Raw genomic sequence first — 22,124 nt, 5'->3', positions numbered from 1 at the left:
TGTGCTCTCATAATCACAGACAGGTGAAGTCTCGAGTCTTTTTGGGAATAGGATCTCTCTCTTGGATGAAGCCTTGTACCTCTCTAATGTGTGCAGTGTTGTGATCTAACTCTCCTTAGGGAGTTAGAGTAGATGAGAATGTAGATCCAGAAGAGGATAAACACTAGCTTGTGTGGTAACTGCCTCAAGGACATTTATTGAAAGGACTGTATGCAGAGGAGGCCTGGTTCCTGGGGCAAGAATAAAGGGGAAGAATGAGGGAGAACTGTTGAGTTTCTCAGCAAGTGAGGACTCTAAAAGTTATGCATATTTTATGTTAATCAGTTATATCTTTTTTTCACTTCTCCTTCCTTGCTTCCTTCATGAAGGGTACTGGTTGCGGCTAATGTTATAGTTTAGGTTCTGGACAGGAATATAATTAAATCAGTACCACCTCATGATGATATGGTGGCTCATAGATTTTGTATCTCCTCTGTGTTGGAGATGAGAGTTCTTCCTTTTCACAATGGGCAAGAATGGTTTCTGCATGACAAAAGGGGTAGACAGTGCTGATTATTCGTTGCTCCCTACCCCTATCCAGTTTCTACTCTTCCTAACCCTACTCTGTGTCCTAGGAGGTTTACCCCTGCAGACTGTATATTCTTGGCTCCCTTCAGTGTTGGGTTGTACTTGGATTTGGTAAAGGGGTAGAAACAGTAAGAGATCAGACAGCAGGAAGAGAGGGTGGTCAGGTTATTTCTTCCCCACTCCCTCCCTGCTCTGGCACTACATCTCTGGCAGCAGATGCATCGCTGCACAACTAGAGCACCTACGGGCACCTCTTCTCCAGCACTCACTGGGTTCTAGTAACTCTGTTAACTCTACAACTCAAGTGAAAAGCAGTCTCCCCTTTTATTTTATTTTTATTGAGGCACATACAATAAAATGCACAAACCTTAGTGTACAGTTCAATGCATTGTAACATGTGCATACACTCATGTAACCATCATTCAGATCAAGATATAAAACATTTTAATGAATCTCTCCCCCATTTTCCCCTTCAGCCAAGGGACAAGGCTCTTGGCTTGGTAATGGTTTCCCACTTATACTTCATTAGCCCTTATTTCTTCTTGTACCCTGACCACTCACTATAAATAGTCTTTTCACAAACTCTGTTCATCTGAACTATCCAGACTGAATTACTTTCTTGCCAAGGTCCTGCTGATAAAGTCTGTTCATATCTTCATCCTTTGCCTTATCTCCATGATTTTAAAGAACAATAATTCTGGAAGTGGAAGGCTCCCTACTTGGTTGTTTTCTGTACACTGTACATTTGTGATTTATAGTTCTACAGCTTGGAGATAGACTGCCAGGGAAGTGAAAATGACTCATCTAGGAAGGTTACCTTTTTAAAAAGGAAATTTGAAAAATCTACACAAGTAATACATAGTAGTGATGAAAAGTTTAGGAAAATAAAGAGAAAATAAAAATCTGTAGTAATCCCACTCCACAGGAATAACCACTGTTAACATTTTGGTGAATATCTTTTTTAACTAAGTTGTACACTTCTTTAAGTAATCCACAATTCCTGAAGCAGTGCCAGCTTGAATTCTTGGGCTTTTGGAATTTTGCACAACTGCCTCCATCTGTGGTAGTGTGTACAAAAGCAGGAGCATTTGAAGAAAAGAAGTACAGCGGAGGAGAAATCACATGTGGGGGTGGTTTCCCAGTTCAGTCCTTTTCTGGGCTGTCATTTTGATTACTGGATGGACCCCACCCACACTAAGTCCTCCTGAGCTGGGCTGGGCTTGTGTGCTCTCTGGGAGGGGCTGCCTTCTCCAGTTCTCACACTCAGAGGGATCTAAGCCAGAAGCATGGGTAAATAAGCCACAGTTGCACAGCTGGCTGCTGTGCACAAAGCTCCTTTGGAAAACATGGAAACCTCTAGAGCCTAAGGCAGCCCAGTGAGAGAAGTTAAGAACCAATTAATTCTCCAGCAGCCCTGAAAAGGTTAATCCCAAATTGACTGCAGAACACAAATGTGTTCCCACAGGGTAGGATCTAATCTTATTGTAGGTAATAACTTCAATCTTCCACTCTGAAGCTTATTTTCTAGATGCCAAGGTCATTTTGTTTTCCCTCAGAATCCTAAGAGACAAAAATCTCTGCTATTTGATTCCTGTGTTTCCTCAAAAGAAATGACACTATTGTGTATGTGTAGAACATCTTGTCCCTATTTTCTGTATTTGCTTTTCCACTGCTCTGTATTATGCTGACCCCAAACAGTTAACCCTTTTGTCACCAAGTTTGTAAATTAGACTGGGAAAAGAGACCCCCAGAGAGGCGGAATCTGCACAGGCAGAGATGTTCACAGAGCAGAGGCTACTTTGACCTGGCTGATTGGTGCCAATCTACACTTTTTCTTCCTGGCGGATGTCCCAACTGATTAGTTTTCTCACTGCTTCAGGGCAACTGAAGTATCAGCTTTCTACCAGTTTCCTCCTCTGGATAGTTAGCAGTAGCAACAGAAGGCTGGAATGTGGACATCATCCCTCCTGCTTGTCCTTTCTTTCCTGTTCTAAGAAGATCCTGTTGTTAGTTTGCTTCTTTGAAGACCTAAAGAAAGAGATAATGTGAAAAATGTGTCACAGGATAATCATAGGACTTAGAGTACAGAGGAAACCAATCTTCTTAGTTATAAAAGAAGATGACTTCTTTTTGGGTGAAATAGGTGAGGTGGGGGAAGATTTTAGTGAGGATGTTCCATATCTTGATCTAGTGATAGTTATATGAGTATATACACATGTCAAATTCATTGATCTGTACACAAAGATTTGCGCATTTTATTGTATGTGTCTCAATAAAAATAAAATAAAATAAAATAAAACTACTTTTCACTTTACCTCTGGGGATCAAATATCTTTCGTTTGGAAATCTTGTTGCATTGTTTCGGTTCATGCTGAAGCGAGATAGTTGTAAGTTCACTGAACTCTAAATAGAAAGTTATCTAGGAAGGGTGGACTCTCAGTAAACTTGTTTGTTTGCTCAAAATGAGGGCCAGGACCCAACAAATTTGCTGTAGTTTCCTAGTAACTGCCTGCACAACTAATTGCAGTTTATTTTTGTCAGGCTTCATTCTCATATGCCTATGGCTGCACATTAAGAACAGCCTCAAAATTGCCAAGCAAGGATGCAAGAAAAAACACCAGGAGAATTTTAGAAGAAGGAAGTAAGCATTAAACCCAAGTGAAGAGACGTGTAGATAGGTAGTTCCTCCATGTATGTCTGAAGAGAGATTTTGAACTGCATTATCAAAAAGGAATGACAACAGCAGGGTAGGTGGAGATGTGATCTCAAGATCCCTGAAGATGAAGCTTGTGATTAGAGTAAGTATAAACAGAGTGGGGGGAAAGCTAGTAATGTGGGCTGTGACATGCAATAGACTATATGCTACAACATTAGCACAAACTGTTCTTTGCACTGGGGCAACTGTTGACGGTTGAGTAACTGAGGCATTCTAAGGCAGGCACAATCCTGTTATGATGACCACCATTTCTGTGGAGCATTAGAGATCATACTAAAGCAGTTTTCAATGGTGTTTTCAATAGCAACAGAAAAGTTACACAATCCATGCTTTCCTCTGATTCTGGCCCATGCAATAGTCATTCTCTGCAAGGAAAGGATAGCTTAGTAATGATATAACAGGTTACATTATATGTCTTATATGAGTATTGAGATTGTTTCCCACTCTACAGAATGGGGGAATGGGAATATTGATGAGAACCCCAAGGGGACAGAATGAGTAGCAGCAGAGGACAGTAGGGGACAGAATGGGTTTAGAAAGAGGGAAAGGCAGACTGAATCCCAGGGGACTTTGGCTAGGGAGTGGGTCTGGGCCTGAGAAGGGACCCTGAAGCTGCGTATCAGAAAGGCCTATATGTGGGATATAGCACATCTATCATAGCCTGTTGTTAACATAATCAAGCTTTGTTATTTTGTAAATGAGAAACCAAGGAATAGTGAGGTAAATATGATAATCACTTTTTCGAGGATACATGATCAATTTAATGAGCTCATATCTTTGTATTCTTAGCCCAAGCATGATCCTATTGGACTATAGGGCTCCTAAATGGAAATGTAGCAAAGGAAGATGGGTCCTACTCTAAGTCTGAAGAACCAAATAAAGAGTTAGCTGGATTAAAGTGATGCCAAACTAATTTTCCTTTTTTAAGTTTGACAGAAGCAAACAAAATATTGAAAGTATTAGAAGATATCTTTTGCTTTGGCACTTGATTTTTATGTGCACTGAATCATCCTAGCATGGTGTGATAGAAAGACATTGGATTTAAGTACTTATTTCTTCACTAAGCATTGATGTTACCTAGAGTCTCCAGACCAGATAATAACAGGGCTTAATTTATAGTGCTATTGTGAGGATTAAAAGGGATAATGCATATAGAGCACTTTATACAGTGTCTGGCATATAGAAATAGCTCAACCAATGCTCATTGCCCTTTATCCACTTGTACAAGTTTGTCTAGTGTGCTTAGCTTGAGTCAAAAACAATGGCTCTAAAGAGTTCTCTGAATTTAGTTAAAGCCCTTTGGGGTCATTTGCAGAATGGCCTATCTGTAAGCGAGCATTTTTCCAAATAAGGGTTTTGGCTTATGTTCACATGTGCTTTTGCTCATCCAGCAAGACAAGGAAACCTCAGCCCACGAGAACTTTATCTTTACGACTTATTTTTCCTCCTCACCATTATCTTAGACCCCAGCAGACAGGACTGAATCCCACAGGCAGCTCTGTAATTCAGCATAGGAGAAAAAGGCTACTAAGTACACCACAGTTGAGGGGTTTTGCTAGCCCCTGGGCAGGGTTTCTTTGCCTCAGTACTAGTGGCATTTTTGGCTGGGCACTTCTTCACCGTGCAGGACAGGCCTGTGCACTACAGGATGTTGACCAGCACTCCTGGCCTCACCCACTAGATGCCAGTAGCACCCCTTCCCTGACTTGTGACAACCAAAAGTGTTCTCCAGACACTGCCTAATGGTCCTTGGGAAGGCAGGCAACATGTTCCGGGTTGAGAGCTAACCTTAGAATAAATGGTCAGCTAGGTGTTTTGAATACAAACATCCTGTATTGGTAGACTAGTGGAATCATTAGGAATGGTTGGACATTCAAAGACAAGGGATGAGTGAGGGAAAAAGGAGTTCAGTCAGAGGTACAGTCTGGATTTTGAAAGAGAAACTTGTTCATATGCCAGGCTTTACAGATACAGAGATCAGTAAGACATAGGTTCTGCTCATGAGGAGCTCACATTTTAGTGGGAGAGGCAGCCACTTGAACAATGAGAACACTGTAGAATGAGTGCTGTGTCAGAAATATATGAAGGGTGCTGTGGGACAATGGGAGCACAGAGGGGCACCCATCTAAGTGGGGTAGGGGGAAGACTTTCCAGAGGAGATCACATTTGGGCTGAACAATGAGTAAGGATTTGCATGGAGAAAATAGAGGGAAGATGGAAGAGATGGAAGAGAATTTGGGGTTTGGAGGGAAATGGAAATCATTTAGCATGGCTGGGAGAGGAGCACTCAAGAACAAGGAATGGTGGAAGACAAGGCTTGTTGGGTAGATGGGAAACAGTTCATCAAAGTCTTTTTAAGCCACATAAAAGACTCAATTCTCAGAACTATTAAGAGCCACCAAGTTCCTCTGGGATCTGATTTGGATATAGGGAAGATTACTTTGCTGGCAGTGTGGAAAATAGATTGAAAGTAGGGTGACCAGCTAGGAGACAATTGCTGTAATCTAGGTGAGAGATGATTATGGCCTAGGTGTGGGTAGTGCCTGTGGGAAGGAGTTCAAGATCTAGCTGGGTGATGAGAACAGGATCTGGGGACTACATACGGGGATGGTTTCTGGTTTGTGCTATTGGGTAGATTGTAGAGCTATTCACTGGGATGAAAACGTTGGGGACAGAAGAAATTTGGAAGGAAGATGAAATTTAAGTGTGGAAAAGTTGAATTGAGGTGGTTGTGGTCATTGAAGCAGGGATACCTCATAGGCATTAAATAAGAGAGTCTCCAGATCTGGAGAAAATTTAGGGTAGAGATACAAGACTGAGGTTCATTGGGGGAAACCAAAGCCATGTGAATGGACAAGATTATGCAAAGGAGAACTTGTCTACTGAAAGGAGATGAGGGCCAAGGACATTCCCATGGCTTGCGTCTTTACTTCATTTGGGTCACCTCACCTGAGACTCTTACCTTGACTGACTATTATGAAATAGCACCTTTATGACTCTCTGTTCCTTTACCCTGCTTTTTTTTTAGTGATACATCACTATCTCATAGCATGTTATGTATGTAACCCATTAGCTTTTTGGTTATTCTCAGATATTTACAATAGTTTAATTCTCAGGTATTCAAAAGTTCAACCATTCAAAATCAAAATTTTCCTCTCACGCTCATTTTAAAGCTTCTCCTCTAACCTCCAACCTCCAGTGCAGTTTGACTAGAGAGTCCACAGATCTCCAGTGAAGAAAAGTGCCTTGGTCTGTCCTTTCAATTTCCTTGCTGCACCTCCTCCCCTACTTGTGCTGCTTCTGGCTCCTCCAGGGTTGAGGGGTGGGGTGGATAGGGAGAGTGGGTCTTAAAGGGACAGTGAGAGGCTTATTTAATGGCTAGTAGTATCTGGTTATCAATATTCTTTGTGAGGTAGATGCCCAACATTGCCTTTCCTTGTGATGTGCTTTTGTGGTTTCTTCAGAGACCACTTTACTACACAACCCCTAGTGGGGACCTCTTCTTTGCACCATTCCCCAGTGGGAACAATGTGTCCTCTGACTGTCTTCCCACACAACTTGCCTCTTATGGGATCTGCATTCTTCTGCTGGAGATGCCAGCTACGCTCAGAGGTAACTACCTGGCTCATAGAAAACATGGTCCCTTGGAAGTCTAGACCTCTTTCTTTGCCCTGCTGTTGTGAACAACTTCAGCCAGCCTTCTGCCTTTAGACTTCTTCAGGTAAAATTCAAAATAGAAATAGGCTCATAAACACAGAGAACAAGCTGCTGGTTACTATAAAGATGGGGGTTTGAGGGATGGGTAAAATAGACGAAAGGGGTAAAGAAGTAGAAACTTCAATTTATAAAATAAATTAGTCATGGGTATGGAAGTACAGTATAGAGAATAAAGCCAATAATACTGTAATTTCTTTGTATGTTCACAGAGCATAACGACACTTATCATGGTGAGCATTTAGTAATATATAGTTGTTAAATCCTTATGTTGGACATCTGAAACCAACATAATATTATATATCAACTATGTTTTAATAAAAAATTAAAAATAAATTAAGTAATTTTTGTTAAGTCAAGCAAAGTTTCTATCTTGTCCAGACACCAAAAGACACAGTGAGGTTCTCCCATGAACTCGTTCTGTTTTAGTGGCAATTCAGGCAGGCCTAAAATTTCTGTAGTGTAGCAAGCCTCCAGCCTGGGAATAAAATACCAGTATCCCCTCTTGAAAGGTTTAATTGGGGCCTTTTAGCTTGGCTTGAGCTAGGAAAGCAGAGTGCTTTATATTCCCATGAATTCCTTAACAAAATCCTCTTTCCTTTCCTCCAATTAACCTGTAGAATTTTACTGTATGGACTGGAGTTGAATGGTAAGGAATGATAATTGAAATACCAGTTTGGCTACTTCTTAGCACGTCCTATTTGTTTATTGCTGAGAGGCAATAAGAGTACTAGTTAAGAACATGGACTCTGGAGCTTCCAATCTAAACCATTTGTCTGGCTTCCAACCTTAACCATTTGACCTCTGTGCTCAGTTTATTTATTTGTAAAATGGGGATAATAATAATATCTACATCATAGGATTTTTGTGAGGACTAAATGCATGTGTATCTTAATGCCTTAGGATAGTACTTAGAATAATGGTGAGGGCAATGTATGAATGCTTATTTTTCTGCTTATATGTCACGTATTTTTCTTTGATTTCGAATGTAAGCTCCACACACAAGATGGTTTTTGGTTTGCTGTTGCATTTACAGCTCCTAAAAACCTGCATATAACAGGCACTAGTAAATGTTAGAGCCCTTGGACTTCTTCGGAATAAATAAATGTGACATTTCAGCCTTAAATGGTAAGGTGTGGGCAGAGAAAGTGGGGGTCTAAGAAAATTAAGAAAGATAGCCAGAGAGATAGGAGAACTAGGATATTGTGATGTTCCAGAAACTTTAACAAGGAAGGCAACACTGTCAAATGTTGCTAGAGTGTCAAAGGAAAATAAAAATAAAATTATGGTCATTACATTTTGTAACAACGAGCCCCTGTCTTTTACTTCCATATCCTGGTAAGTAATGGCTTTCTTTCCCTTAGAGATGCTTTTATTAAAATGAATGATCACTCAGAATAAATATTTGAATAGGCCTTAAAAGTTTTTGGGCCTGCATTTTTAACTTCCACAGAACAAACTGGACCTGTGCTTAGTTTTGTTCATAACTACAAAGGACTCATCCTTAATACAGTTCAGTACACTTTACCTTCACTTGGGCTCTCCTCTTGAATCAAAAAACAAAACCTGCTCTTGGCATTTGCATTTAGTACACCACTTCCCTTCCTAAGAATGTCCTCTTCCCCCACCCACTTTTTCTCTTTTCAAAGGTTTAAGTAGAATATATAAGGAACTCTTACAACTGAATAATAAAAGGACAAATAACCCAATTTAAAAGTGGACAAAGGATCTGAATAGACATTTCTTCAGAGAAGATATACAAATGGCTAATAAGTACATGAAAAGATGGTTAACATCATTAATTATGAGGGAAATGCAAATCAAAACTACAATGAGATACTGGGATGTTTGTAATAAAAAAAAGTAGTGATGTGTTGTCAAGGATGTGGAGAAATTGGAACCCTCTTGCATTGTTGGTGGGAGTGTAAAATGAAATGGTGCAACCAGTTTGGAAAGCAGCCTGGCAATTCCTCAAAAGGTTAAACACAGAGTTACCATATGACTCAGCTATTCCACTCCTAGATATATGTCCAAGAGATTTGAAAACATAGGTTCAAAAAAGCCTCATAAGTGAATGTTTATATCAGAAGTAGTCATAATAACCAAAATTTAGAAATAACTCAAATGTCCATCAAATGATGAATGGGTAAGCAAAATGTGGCATACCCATGGAGTGGAATATTATTCAGCCATAACAAATAATGAAGAATGATTTGAATGATGTCACCAATAATGATGGAATAGAGAACTCCAGGGCTCCTTGAATGGTTGTAATTAGCCACTGAATGAAGTCCACATTCTTTAACATGACTCACAAGGTTTTGAAGTTCTAATCCCTACCCATCTGGTATGGGTTGTGTCCCCCCCAAAAAATTCATGTAGAAGTGCTAAACACTCATACCTCAGAATGTGTCCTAATTTGGAAATAGGACCATTGCCAATGTATTTAGTTAAGATGGGGTCATTAGGGCGGGCCCTAATGCAATATGACTGGTGTTTTTATAAAAAGGGGGAGTTTGGACACAGGGCCACATGCATAGGGAGAACACCATGTGAAGATGAAGGCAGAGATTGGTGTAATGCTTCCACAAGGCAAGAAATGCCAAAGATTGCCTACAGACCACCAGAAGGTAGGAGAGTGGCATGGGACAGATTCTTCCTTAACAGTCCTCAGAAAGAATTAACCCTTAACCAATTAAGACCCTTTGATCCCAGACTTCTACCCTATGGAACTGTGAGACATTAAGCTTCTGCTGTTTAAGCCACTTAGTTTGTGACACTTTGTTATGGCAGCCCTAGAAGAGTAATACACTATCTTTCTAGCTTCATCTATTATTTTTTCTTTAACCTTTATACTTCAGCAACAACAGCTTCCTTGTATTTCCTTTGTGTAGACCTTATGTTTCTAGTGTTTTTGTTTTTGCTTATTCTATTCCTCTACCTGGAATGTCTGGAATGTCTTTTTGGCCTGGCTAATTCCTACTTACCCTTTAAGATTCAGGGTAGCTATTCTTTTTTCCAGGGACCCTTCACTGATCACTCTCCACCTGGCTGGTGTAATTGGCCTTCCCAGGGGCTCCCACATATCCTGGGCACCTCCCCAGCTTTGCACTTTCCAACCATATTATCATTTTATGGTTTGTCTGCCTCCCCTCACCTCACACAGTGACCTATGAACTCCTTGAGGAAAGGGTCATCAAAATCCCAGTGCTTAGCACAGTATTCTTTGCATATAGTAGATGTGAATGAAGGGACTTTTTCCAGTATTTATTCATTTTCTTTCTTCCCATAGCACTTCAGTAGTAAGGTGCTTCTCATATGATGGGTGCTTATTACATCTTGACCACTGGTTCTCAACAGAGGACATTTGGCAATACCATGAGACATTTTTGGTTGTCACTACTGGCATCTAGTGGGTAGAGGCCAGAGATGCTGCTAAACACCCTATTCACAGGACAGCTCCCCCACCCCCTGCCAACAAAGCAAAATGTTGTATTGCAGAGGTGGAGAAACCCTGATCTTGACCGAATAAGAGACTGAATCTACTTTTTACAGCCATACTGTAGGCCACTAGTGCACTAAATTTGCTTTGTCAGGAAGCCTTATTTTGTTTTTGTTTTTGTTTTTAACAAAAGTAAACTATTATCAGACAAGAAGAGGGCATGTCCTGGTATCCAGAATTAAGAGTTTGACAATTGAAAAATACCTGATCAATAAGAGAACAGACATATAAATCACAATATCTTTATGTCTGGAAAGCTCTATAGCAGTGTAAATGAGTGAATTACAGCTACATATGTCAACATGGATAAATCTCCTAAGCATACTGTTGAGTGAGGAAAGCAAATTGTGGAAGGTACATATAGTTATTTATGTAAAGTACTACATATTGTTTAGGGATAGACATATATATAGTAAATGTATAAACACATGGAAATGATCAAGGTCAAATCTGGTATAGTGAAAACCTTGGGGTGTAGGTGTATCCAGAGGTCTTCGATTTGTAGTGGTAATGGCTTCTTTCTTAAGCTGGGTAGTAGGCATATCCTTGTTGTTACATTATTTTCTATACACCTATGTAGTTTTGAAGTATTTAATACTTTTATGAAAGAGCAATTACTCAATAGTCACTTGGAGCTGTCCTTGGAGCTGAGGAAATATCTCCATCTTACTAGTTTGCATTAGCCAGAATTCCCTCATTGTGGCAAAATCCAACAACTCATTGGATCCAATCATTCACTATGGGACAGGAGCTTTAGAAATTATACTAGAATAAGAATCTGTAAGCTCCTGTCTGCACTGTTGCACAGGATGGTGCCTGGGTTTGCTTGCATTGGACCCCTCACAGTATTTGTTATAAGAATTTGAGCACAGAATTCTTGTGGCAAACAAGGAGGATCAGACACAGTTTGCAAAACACAGAATCTGTGTGAACAGGCCCTTGCCCGACTTTGTTTTGGTTCATCATTTATGCTTGTCTCTCTCTGTGTATGTAGCTGGTTCAGTGGGACCGTCTTAGAGTAAAGGAGTCAGATCCTCACATCGTCTTTAGGGAGGTGTACCTTGGAGAGTGAGAAATTGCACATGTAGAAAGAAGTAAAAACTTTAAATATATGGAGACTTTGCAGAGGAATAAGGGGATTGGACTAAATGTTTCCTGGAGTCCCTTCTGGCAAAGGGTATCTGCAGCTCCTGCTAAGCATACCTGTAAGGAAGGGAGTGTGTAAGTGCTAGGTCTGACTTCCCACGGGCCTAGTTAGGCAGGTGGAGCACATCCAATGCCCAGGGCTGAGCAGAAGGGCCCTGAGGGCTGAGTTGGCAAAGCTAGAGAAAACAAATGGATTTCCTTTTTGAAGTGGCTTCTTCACACTTCAGGCTGTGGGCAGGGTACTAAAGGGCTAAAGTATAGAAAAAAATTCTGGGTGGAGGCTGGGAGCTGAATTTTATGGTTTTTATCTGCTAACATTAAAATGATTTTTTCTTTCCTTTTAAGATTAAAAAAAAAAACCCAACACATGATCATTATCAGAAAGTTGAAAAAATACAGAAAAGTAGGAGGGAAACAAAAAATTGATTTAATTCAACCACCTAGAGACAGTCACTATTAGTATTTTGCATGTTTCCCTCTAGTCCTTTTTCCATGCATTTCCATTAATTATTGTGATCATATTTATATCAGATGTTGCATCCCACTCTGAATTAATATTGGAACATAAGCATTTTCCTATCATTGTAAACTATGTGTAAAAATCAGTTTTATTGAATATAATATTCCACAGCATGATTTTACTATACTTTCCTTAATCATTGAAACATTAGGGGTTTTTTCCCCCTAGTATTTTATTATTCTAATACCTGGGTTAACATCATTATACAAAAAATTTGTGTACATTTCTGTTTCCTTAGGACACATCCATTATTTATTGTACAAATATTAATGAGGACCTACCATGTGCCAGGTACCATGCTAGGTGCCAAGTTTCTGCCTTGGAGGGCATGTTGTCATTCATTGATACAAAACGCTGGAGGATGAGCAAATTTAAGAGAAAAAGTTGATGGGTTTGGCTTTGGATGTGTTGAGTTTGAGGTGCCTGTGAGACATCCAAGTGGAGATGTCAAGAAGGCAGAACTCAGTGAAAAGGTGTGGCTAGAGCTCTGAAGTTACAGTTATATGGATGGTGATTCAAGTTAAATGAGTAAAAGAGATCATTTGGGGAGAGAGTATATGTAGCCTTGCTCTGAGAATGTCTGACTTTCAGAGGTTGCATAGCAGAAGTGGAATTTACAAAGGATACTGTAGAGAGGGCAAAGGAGTAGGAGGAAAAGCAAAAGAGTATGTGTCATAGATGCCACAGGAAGACTTTTAAGCAGGAGGAAATGATTGACAGTTAAATGTGGGGGGGGGGAGGTCAAGCAAGATAAGGACTGAAAATGCCCTATTTATTTATTGACATAGAGGTCATTGATTAGGTGTTCTGTTGAGCACAGTTTCAGTGGAATGTTGAGGAAGGAAGCCAAATGGCTAGCAAGAAGTGAGGGAATGGGTATAGAAAATGTACCTCTGAAGTACACTTTCAATAACTTTACCCATAAAGAGGGGCTGGAGAGGTACCTAGTGTGTAGGAAGGAATTTTTTTGTAAGGATGGTAGAGACTTGAGCATGTTTAATTGCTGATGACAGATGAGAGGGACTTGAGCATGGTTAATGGCTGATCCGAGGAAGCGAGGGAGGGGGGGGAATTTGCAATATCTGGGTAGGTATAAAAATTTCAAGTCTACTGACTTAATATTGTTCACATGCCTTCTAGAAAGTGTTTTTAACCAACATACATTCCTAGCAGCAATTATGAGAGAGCTTGTTGGATGGTCACTTTCTCATCATTAAGTGTTACAAAAACAAACAAAAAACCATTGCCAAAGAATCTCATTATTGTTCTAATTTGCTCATCTTTGATCACTAGTGAATCGAATGTTGTAAATAGTTGTGTCCGTTGTGTGTGTGCGAGTTTCATCTATGTCCTTTGCCCAAATTTATATGTTAGACAGACATTTTTATTTGCCACAAAAGGTCGAAAGTCAAAGATCAGAATGGTATCATATTTTACCTCCCCGAATTATATGGTCTAGAGTCTCCATCTTCTTAGAAGTACACGACAGTTTGACAGTGTCGGCTCGGCGGAGCGGAAGAGGCAGGTGATTTATCATCTGAAGAAGAGAGTGAGCCCAGATGGAAGTGAAAGTGGGGCCCGGTCTAGTCGTAAACCCCTATCCTCAGTCCTCAAGCTCCCTTTCCTAACTTGGGAGGGCACCCCGCCTTCTCCGCCATGCCTTAAAGCTTTGGCTCTTAGAGCTCCCCTCCGGGTGGCGGGGCCCCTCTGCTACGGAGCCCGGAGCTCTGTGCGGCCCCTTTAAGAGTCCAGCTCCTCCCCGCTCCAGGGAAAGTTGCAGCTTTTTCCGCCTCCCAGGAGGGTGAGAAGGACCGGCTGCCGGAGCGGGCTTGAGGTCTTCTTGGAGCCCGAGACCCTCCCCTGAAGCTGGGACTGGGACGTCTCGCCTTTTCGCGGCACCTGTTGCAGGTGACAGGTAAGTCCGCTGCTAGCGGCCGCCCCTTGGCCCCCGGTCCCGGGCTCCTCCTGGGCCCCCAGCCCCCTTTCGCTGCCTAAGCTCCCCCCCACCCCCTCCCGACTCAGGACCGGCGCTTTTCCCTGCCGCTACCCGCTCTCCCAGTCTTTCCTTCTCCATAGCTGACCGGCTGTCCGCTCTCCCCTGTCCACCCCTCCGGAACGCACCCCCACGCTCTGACTCCGGTCGGCCTGGGGCGGTCCCTCCCCGCCAGTTTGCTTTCTCCCGGGCCTCTCTGGCCCCTTCCTTGGCCCACCTGTCGCTAACTCGGGCTGTGCCCCTCCGGGCTCTGCCTCTCCCTGTGTCGCCTCGCGCGGAGTGGCCCGGCTTTTCCCGCCTGCTGGATGGAGCAGCAGCCGCTCCCGAGAGCTGGCCCTGGGGGCGGGGATGGGGCCGAGTTCCTAGCGGGTATTGCGTCCTCGGAGGCGTCGAGTCATCTTTTCAGCGGTTCCCCTTGCAGCACACGGCCACCGCGCGGGGTCTCGGCCCCGCACTGCTTTCCGGACCTCGGACCTCGCGGTGTGGGTTTCCCTGGCCTGGGAGGATCAGCCATAGGTTAAGGCTGGAGGCCGGTCGGCCCTGAGTCCTGCCTCAGTGGGCTCCCTCTGCGCTTGGGGCTGGGGAACCGGCTGTGTGTTCTGGAGCTGAACTGCTTTCTCTTGCCACCCTGAAAACAGGCAAAGGCGATTTGCTCCCGGAGGAGCCCACCCCAAGTCCTCAGAAGAGGCACAGAATACTTATATCTTCTGTGATAGTTTGTGAAGGGGCACAAAAGACGTTCCTCCGGCCCCTAACGTTGAATGGTTGGGTTTTTTTGGTAGTGAAATAATTTGGTTAGAATCCTGGTGGCTTGAACAGGTGATCTGTTTCTCATTAACCAAACTTTTTTTCTCCCCCAGTACCCAGCTAATTCAGGACCAGAGGACTTAGCATTCCAGAATACTGTTTTGGCAGGGTTGACCCTAGACCTCATGCATCTGTAGCAGAAATTAGTTTTCAGTACATCCTGGACCTCCTATTTTTAACTGGCTTCTTTTCTGCTCTTTCAGCTCCCCACCCCCACCCCTCATCAATTCATTAATATTAAGGTGTTAATGCCCTAATGTGTTTACCCATGTTGGGCTGTGGAGAGAACAATGTTTAATTCAAAGACTTAAGGCCCTGATGAAGTTTTTTGTTGGAGTTGGAGGTTTTTTTTTTTTTTTTTTTAGCAATTGCTGGAAATCCAAGTAGGAAAAGACCAACACCGTGGCTTGTGAGACTTCCTAGCAAGGCATGAACATTTATGGTAACACTAATCTTGGTGCCTTACTCTAGGTCAGAGCAGTGAAATGGGGCTTGGAGTCCTGTCCTGGGGTAATTGGTCAGTGAGTGAATGTAGCATCCTGGTTGATGTTCTCTGAGCTTTTCCCCTTAAAGGCTGCTGCTAATAATGGTTGTTAGAATCCATTGAGCTGTGCAGTGTGATAAGTTCTTTACATAATTATCTCATGTAATCCTCATAATTCTATGTGGTAGGCACTACAACTAGAACTAGGTTGTAATGAAAAGAAATCTCTGAGAGGTTAAGGGTCCTCCCCAGATCACCCAGCTGATGAGGGTCAGAGCTGGGCCATCTGACTGCTGAGCTTGTGTTCTATCCCGTGTCACACCACCTCTGCTCTCAGATGTTTGGGACACTCAATAGCGCAAGGGTTTGGATTACGTGATTAAAAATTACCCTTCTAAGATGAAGCATAAATTTTGATCCTATCCACCTCAGATGCACTGCAGAGACTTTGGACCACTTAGATCACTGATGTCTTACCTCCTTCGCCACTTCCTTCCAACATGGGGCCGACTGCCACATGGCCACTCTAAGCATACCCCCCACCCCCATGTACCTGGCTGAGTGGGACTTCTCATGCTCTCTTCTCAGTAGTCACTGTCCTGAAGTTAGCAGAGGGTAACCCTGGATTCTAGGGATGTATGCTTGACTCAACAGTCTTCCTTCACTGCTGGTTAGGGAAGAAATGAGGGTGTGGTAAGTGATAAGGATTTTCCAACCACCAGACCAGAGAGCCTGAGGGTAAGTGTGTGCTTGCTTGCTGTATGGAGGGATGGATGGAGTACTTTAGGCAGGGACAGTCCAGGAGAACATGTCCTCCCTGATTGCATCTCTGGGCCTTTGCTCAAACTGTTCCCCTCCTTTTATTTTCCTGAAATGCTAACTTGCCACTCATATCCACTCTCCTGCCATTAATTCCTATTCATCTCTCAAGATTTAGCTCTAAAATCACCTCCTTTGCATAACCTTAACTGAACACACATTCCTTCCCCCAAGCTGAATTGCCAGTTATCCTGTATCCTAAAGCACTTTATTTACACCTCAGGAAAGCCCTTAACACCTCTCTTAGTTGTTTTTCCACCTGGAAGGTTGTTGTAACCTCGATAAAGGGCAAGGTCTGGATCTTGGAGCTCTCTTTGCATAAAGCAGGAGAGAGTAACAAATATTTGTGCTAGGCTGGGGATCCCCTGCCTTCAAGGACCTGAAGCCTGATGGTGGTGAGATTGTACAGAAAACACCTTCCTGAGCACTTGAAATCCGACAGCTAGGAGTTTGTACTTAAATGTCGCCTTAGTGAGGCCTTCCCCAGCCTCACTATTTAAACTTGCAGCCCCTTCCCTGAACATTCTACATGCCCCTTCCCTACCTCATTTTGTTAATGTAACATATTGCATATTTTATTCTTTTTTTCTTTCTTACTGTCTGCCCCTCTCTCCACTCCAAAATGTAACTTCCATGTGGACAGGGATTTCTGTCTGTTTTATTCACCAGGGGACCCCAGCAACCATAACAGAGCATGGTACATCATAGGTGCTTACTAATGTTTGTTAAGAGAATTAATGAATGCTATCACCCTTCTAGGAACTGGCACTCTTTTGTGCTCCCTGGACCTGAAACTAAGCGTCCCCAGTCTGTTGCCCTACAGTGTAAGGTCACCCCAGGCCCAGTTCTCACACAGCTTTCCTTCAGCTGAGTTGTGCATTGAGACTGAATTCCTGATGACAACTTTGACCTAGTTGGAAGTACTTCCTCTCTTTTTTTTTTAAAGCCTGAGTCTCTGGATGCAAAGTTCTTAAGTTGAAAGTGGAAATGCAAAGACTCTGTGCTTCTTGTTGGCAGGAAGGGGGTTGCACTGAGAGGAGAGGGTGTGGTTTTTCAGATGTCTTGAGGCCTTCCAGGCATTTGGTGTCTTCAGTAAAGAATCTGGAAAACTTACTGTGCAATGGGGAAGTGAACAGCCCCCCAAAATAAAAGATGCTACAATTTAGGCTTCTGGCCTGAAGTCTCTCTTAGCCTTTTAGGCATGCGGTGGTTATTAGATTATACACTTTATAGAAAAGCCATTGCTGAGTGCTATGTGAGTAAATGAGTATTTTATACTAGGAGAATTATGCAGTGTGAGGAAACCACTATATAACATAAAAGAAAAAGAAGTGCTATTCTGTTTAAGTGTGTTTTGAACTATTCAGAAAGAAAAAAGATAGACTCCCTTTAAAGACAGGTCTGGGTGAAGTTAGGCCCCTTGATACGGTGGTAAATATATGATTCTCCATCATTTGATCTATGTTAATGTCTTTAAAACTCAAGCTGTACAAAAAACTTCTGCTTAGCCACCTCTTCTACTAAAATTATCTCCCTAGTCTCTGAATACTGGAGTGATACAGGGCTCATCCCTTGGACTTTCCTCTATCCAAAGTCTTTCTAGAAGTACTCCTCCAGCCCCTTGGCTTTAAATACTATATATCTATACACTCATCACTCCCACACTTAGGTCTCTGGCCCAAGCCTTTCTTCTAAGCTGCGGCCTCATATATCCAGTGCTCTGTGTGGCATCTCTACTTGGATGTCAAGCAGACATCTCAAAAGTAACAAGGTTGGGACAGGACTCCTGATTCTTCTCACATCCCCACCCGCTTCTGTCAGCCTCTGCTATCTCAGTAATATGGAACTATCATCCATTCAGTTGCTCAAGATAAGAACCTAGGATCACCCCTGATTCCTCTCAGTTAATCAACAAGTCCTGTAGACCTGATCTTCCACCTGTGTCACATATTCTGCCATGTCTCCACTCCTCTATCACTCTAGTCCAAGCCACCACAAGGCTTCAATAAACACCTCTGCACAATGCTCAAGGGTGGATATAGATACAGATACACACACACACACACACACACACACACACACACACACACACACACACACACAAATATTCTGTGGGTCAAAGTTTATGTACATTTACAAATGTGAATAGGCAATACCAAACTGACATCCAAGAGGGTTCCTGTTCTCACCCTTGAGAGTGCTTTTCCTCATGCCCTTGCTGAGGATGGACAGTCTTTAATTTTTGCCAATCTGATAGGTAAACAATAGTATCTAACTGATTCAACCTGCGTTTCTCTGATCACTAGTGAGGCTGAGTATCTTTTCATGTATGTTAGCTATTTATATTTTCCCTGAAATTTGCTCCTTAATATCCTTTGTACATTTTTCTTTAGAGCTTTTTACTGAATTTGTAAGAACACTTTATTTATTAGGGATATTTACCCATTGCCTATTATATAGTGCAAGTTTTTCTGTCTCTAGTCATATGTCATAACTTTATTCCTGACGTGTACCCCTCTTGTAATCAGATAAAACACACTATAAAACATTTAAAAAACATGTTCATTAGATTTGGCAATTAGGAGGTCAATGACAACATCAGTACAGCAGGAGGAGGGAAGGCAGATAGATTGTGGAGGCTTGGGGAGTGAGCACTATAAAGGAGTGATAAGGAATACAGTATACACTTTGAAGAGGGTTGGCCATGATGGGAAGGAGAGTGTTTCTTATAGACACTAGGGTACAGGAGATAAGAAAATGTTAGTTTTGTTTGTTTTAAATAGAGGAGAGAGATGAGCCCCTTTATGCATAGATGGCACAGAGCTTCTGTGATGATATGTGGTTGCTGAGGAAGCAGGAGGGTGGGGGCTCCAGAATGAGAGGGGTGAAAAGACTGTCTTTAGAGAGAGGAAGGCAGCTCTTCCATAGAGACAGGGGGGCAGGAGGGCAGGATTGCTGAAACTGTGGAGAAGGAAGGAGCTGGGCAAGGGTGGGATTTTGAGGGAGAGCCCATCTGATGAGAGTGCTGAGGAGTTGGGGCATATCATCTAGGCTGCCACATCCTAGTGAGCAAAAGAAAAATAAAAGGTTTGATTACTAATTCAAATTCATGTCTCTGTCCAAAGTCACAGAGCCCAGTAGCCATTCTCTCTAGCAGTGCTCATCAGCCTGGGCACAGGAACAGGGTGAAGACAATCTAGGGGATTTTTCTGGGTGGCTGTGACAGGAATGCAAGAGGGCAGGAGATAGGACAGTGCTGGCAGAATAGCTGAAGTAATGAGACATGTGGATTTCAGATCTGTGACTGTCTAAAGCTACCCTGAACTCAGGTAATTCTTAAGAGATGAAAAATGTCCATGGCACCTGCAGTGTTTCTTGTTTGTAGCACTATCAACTCAGGCATCAGAATAGCTTTGGTATCAGCGTCCTAAACTATTACTTGCAACATATCAGAAAGCATGGGTTGATTTACTGAGGGTCTACAGTGTGCCAGTTTCTAGGCTAGGTGCTTGCAATACAGTGGAGAAGAAGATAGACGATGGCCTTTTTCTCATGGAATTTATTTCAGCGGGAGAGGTATGTGGTGAACAATGTATCATATAATCAGTGATACAGTGGCAATTGTGATAATTTCCCTGAAGTTCAATCTTTTAGTAATCAGATTGTCACATTGCTTCCTCTAACAGGTTTTACAAATTTACATTTGCCAACAAAGTATGAGAGTCCTTATTACATCTTCCCTTTTTAAAATTGAATATTACCTTTTTACAATTTTCCTGAATTGATAGGCAAACATAAAAATGTCTTCATTTCATTCATGAAATAGTTATCATGGTGAACAGGAGAGCAAGCTAGGATCAGGGAAGCATAGTTGGAGTGTCAGTAAGTATTGAGTTGAGCTTGGTGACTAAGAATTCATATTGATAATAGTGTACCAGATTGTGATTTTTTTCTTTAGTAGATTTCAGTAGTTTCAATGCAGGCATAAAGGACAACACCTGGGCTCTTCTAGGTTTATGTTTTTATCCTATATTTGAAATTAAAATTGGTTATTGAGTATACTGACAAAAGTGCAGTTGGAACAAAAGAATCCAAATTGTCTAGGAAAGGAAGTGAAGTCGGGATGGAGTTGACAGGATGAAAGCCAAAAGGACTATCGAAGACTACTTCTCCCTCATGAGGTCTGAAAACCAGTGTGGGGCAGGGGAAGGTCATTGAATGAATAGGTTAGAAGGATAGGGGTTGCAGTCAGAGTGAAATATTTGAATTAATGATATCAAAAGTAAAGTCCTTAGTGATAAGCTTTTGGGTGTGGCTGAATATGATATTTGGTATTTTTGATGCCAGCTCATTTATTCAACAAATATTTATTGTGTGCATATTATGTGCCAGAGAGCACTTTACACACTGAACATAACTGATGAACAAAACCAAGTCCCTTCTCTCACATAGCTTACTATCTAGTGGTAGGGATTTTTCATTTTTATAAAATAAAAGGGCAACCTCAATAATACGTTGATTACTGAGTGTGTAGTTTTATTTAGAATAATAATACCAAGCTCAAATATTTCCATACATTGGGCTAGAAAAGTCCATCTAGACATTTTGAGTGCCTTGCTTTATTATAAATTATATTAACTGAATTAAGAAAATTCATATCTCCTTCTCCCTTAGAACTTGTTAATGTACTTCCATATGCCAGGTCAGAATGGAAGATAAAACAAATATATACACATGTAATTTGAACATTTTAGCAGTTTTAAGCTTTTTATACTTTAGTATTTTTTTTAAATATAAGGACATTGCTTCTAGCTGTAGACCAGATGTTGATAATGCATGTACTAATCTTATTCTAGGGATTTGATGTAATGTGTAAAGTAATTATGGTTAAGCAGGTTAGAAAGAGGACTTGCAGTATATTAATATTTTACCTTTATTTTATATTTTCCAATTTATACCTAGTCTTTGATGTACATGTACTCCTGTATGTATTTCCTAATGAAAGAAATTAGCACTTAACTTATGTCTTATATGCCTTAAGTAACACCTTAAAATTAAAATTATCCGCCATGTATAGTTTGATTTAAGTTCAGCTATAGGTTATTTATTTGTGTTTAAGGTTTCTGTGGCCATAGCTAGATCACAGCATCCCTAAAATTAAAAAGAAACCAAATGCATGAAATCACAGTTATGTGTGAACATGGGCTGGATTAGTCACAAACCATCATGATTTCTCATTTAAGGGGACTGTGTGGGTGATTTTTAGCTGATGTGGCCTGAAGGAAAGAATTAGATGCTAGCTAGGGTTCGGTTTAGAAATCCCTATCATCTGTGATGGTGGCAGGAGAAGAGGGTCTTCCCTATAGGGGTCCTGGTTTATCACAGCTTGTTGATTAAGGAAAGATAATGGTATTCCATGCAGTTATGAGGCTTATTGAAAGATGATAAGTGTCAGCTCTCACCAGACTTTAAAAAAAGTTTTATGCATATAAGTGACCTGGATTTTAAAACGTTCTATTCTTTCAGTTGGAAAGTTTTGATCCTTTTACATGTTGGGGCTGTTAAAGAAAGGGACTTTGGGAGAGAAGAGGATGAACAGGTCATCTCTCACCCATCAACCTCATGGGGCTCTTGTGAGCCTGCCTGACTCATGGGAGAAGCAGCTCCAAGTGTAGGTCTCGTAAGCTGGAAAGCCAAATGGGGTATGTCTTAATATATGCACTTTCCCTGTTCCCAAAATGGGTGTTTAGACACATGGTCTTGTTTTTATAACCTTTCCTACTTCTGTTTTCCACATATATGGCTATCTGCTTTCTAGGGTTAGTGGTAGGTTTAAAACACCTAAAGTGGCTGAAA

The 22,124-nt window shown here is 41.7% G+C and overlaps 1 protein-coding gene and 1 long non-coding RNA gene across 3 annotated transcripts in view; one reads left to right on the top strand and one right to left on the bottom strand.

Moving 5' to 3' along the window:
* Positions 1-894: 894 nt before the first annotated feature.
* Positions 895-14,824, bottom strand: LOC118971035 (uncharacterized). The gene is made up of 3 exons (XR_005059289.2): positions 14,376-14,824; positions 13,603-13,702; positions 895-2,595 (listed from the first exon to the last, which is right to left on the bottom strand). It is a non-coding gene; the product is annotated as an uncharacterized lncRNA (long non-coding RNA).
* The window catches only part of SYTL4 (synaptotagmin like 4), a 54,940-nt gene continuing 46,757 nt past the window's right edge, over positions 13,942-22,124 (top strand). For both annotated transcript variants that reach the window (XM_017658907.3, XM_017658905.3), the window contains exon 1: positions 13,942-14,080. The gene's annotated coding sequence lies outside the window, so the exon portion shown is untranslated. The remainder of the gene's footprint in view (positions 14,081-22,124) is intronic.

This window comes from Manis javanica, chromosome X (genome assembly GCF_040802235.1).
Source record: "Manis javanica isolate MJ-LG chromosome X, MJ_LKY, whole genome shotgun sequence".
NCBI lineage: Eukaryota > Metazoa > Chordata > Mammalia > Pholidota > Manidae > Manis > Manis javanica.
The sequence above is the reverse complement of the archived record's forward strand: the minus strand, read 5'-3'. Positions and strand labels throughout refer to the sequence as shown.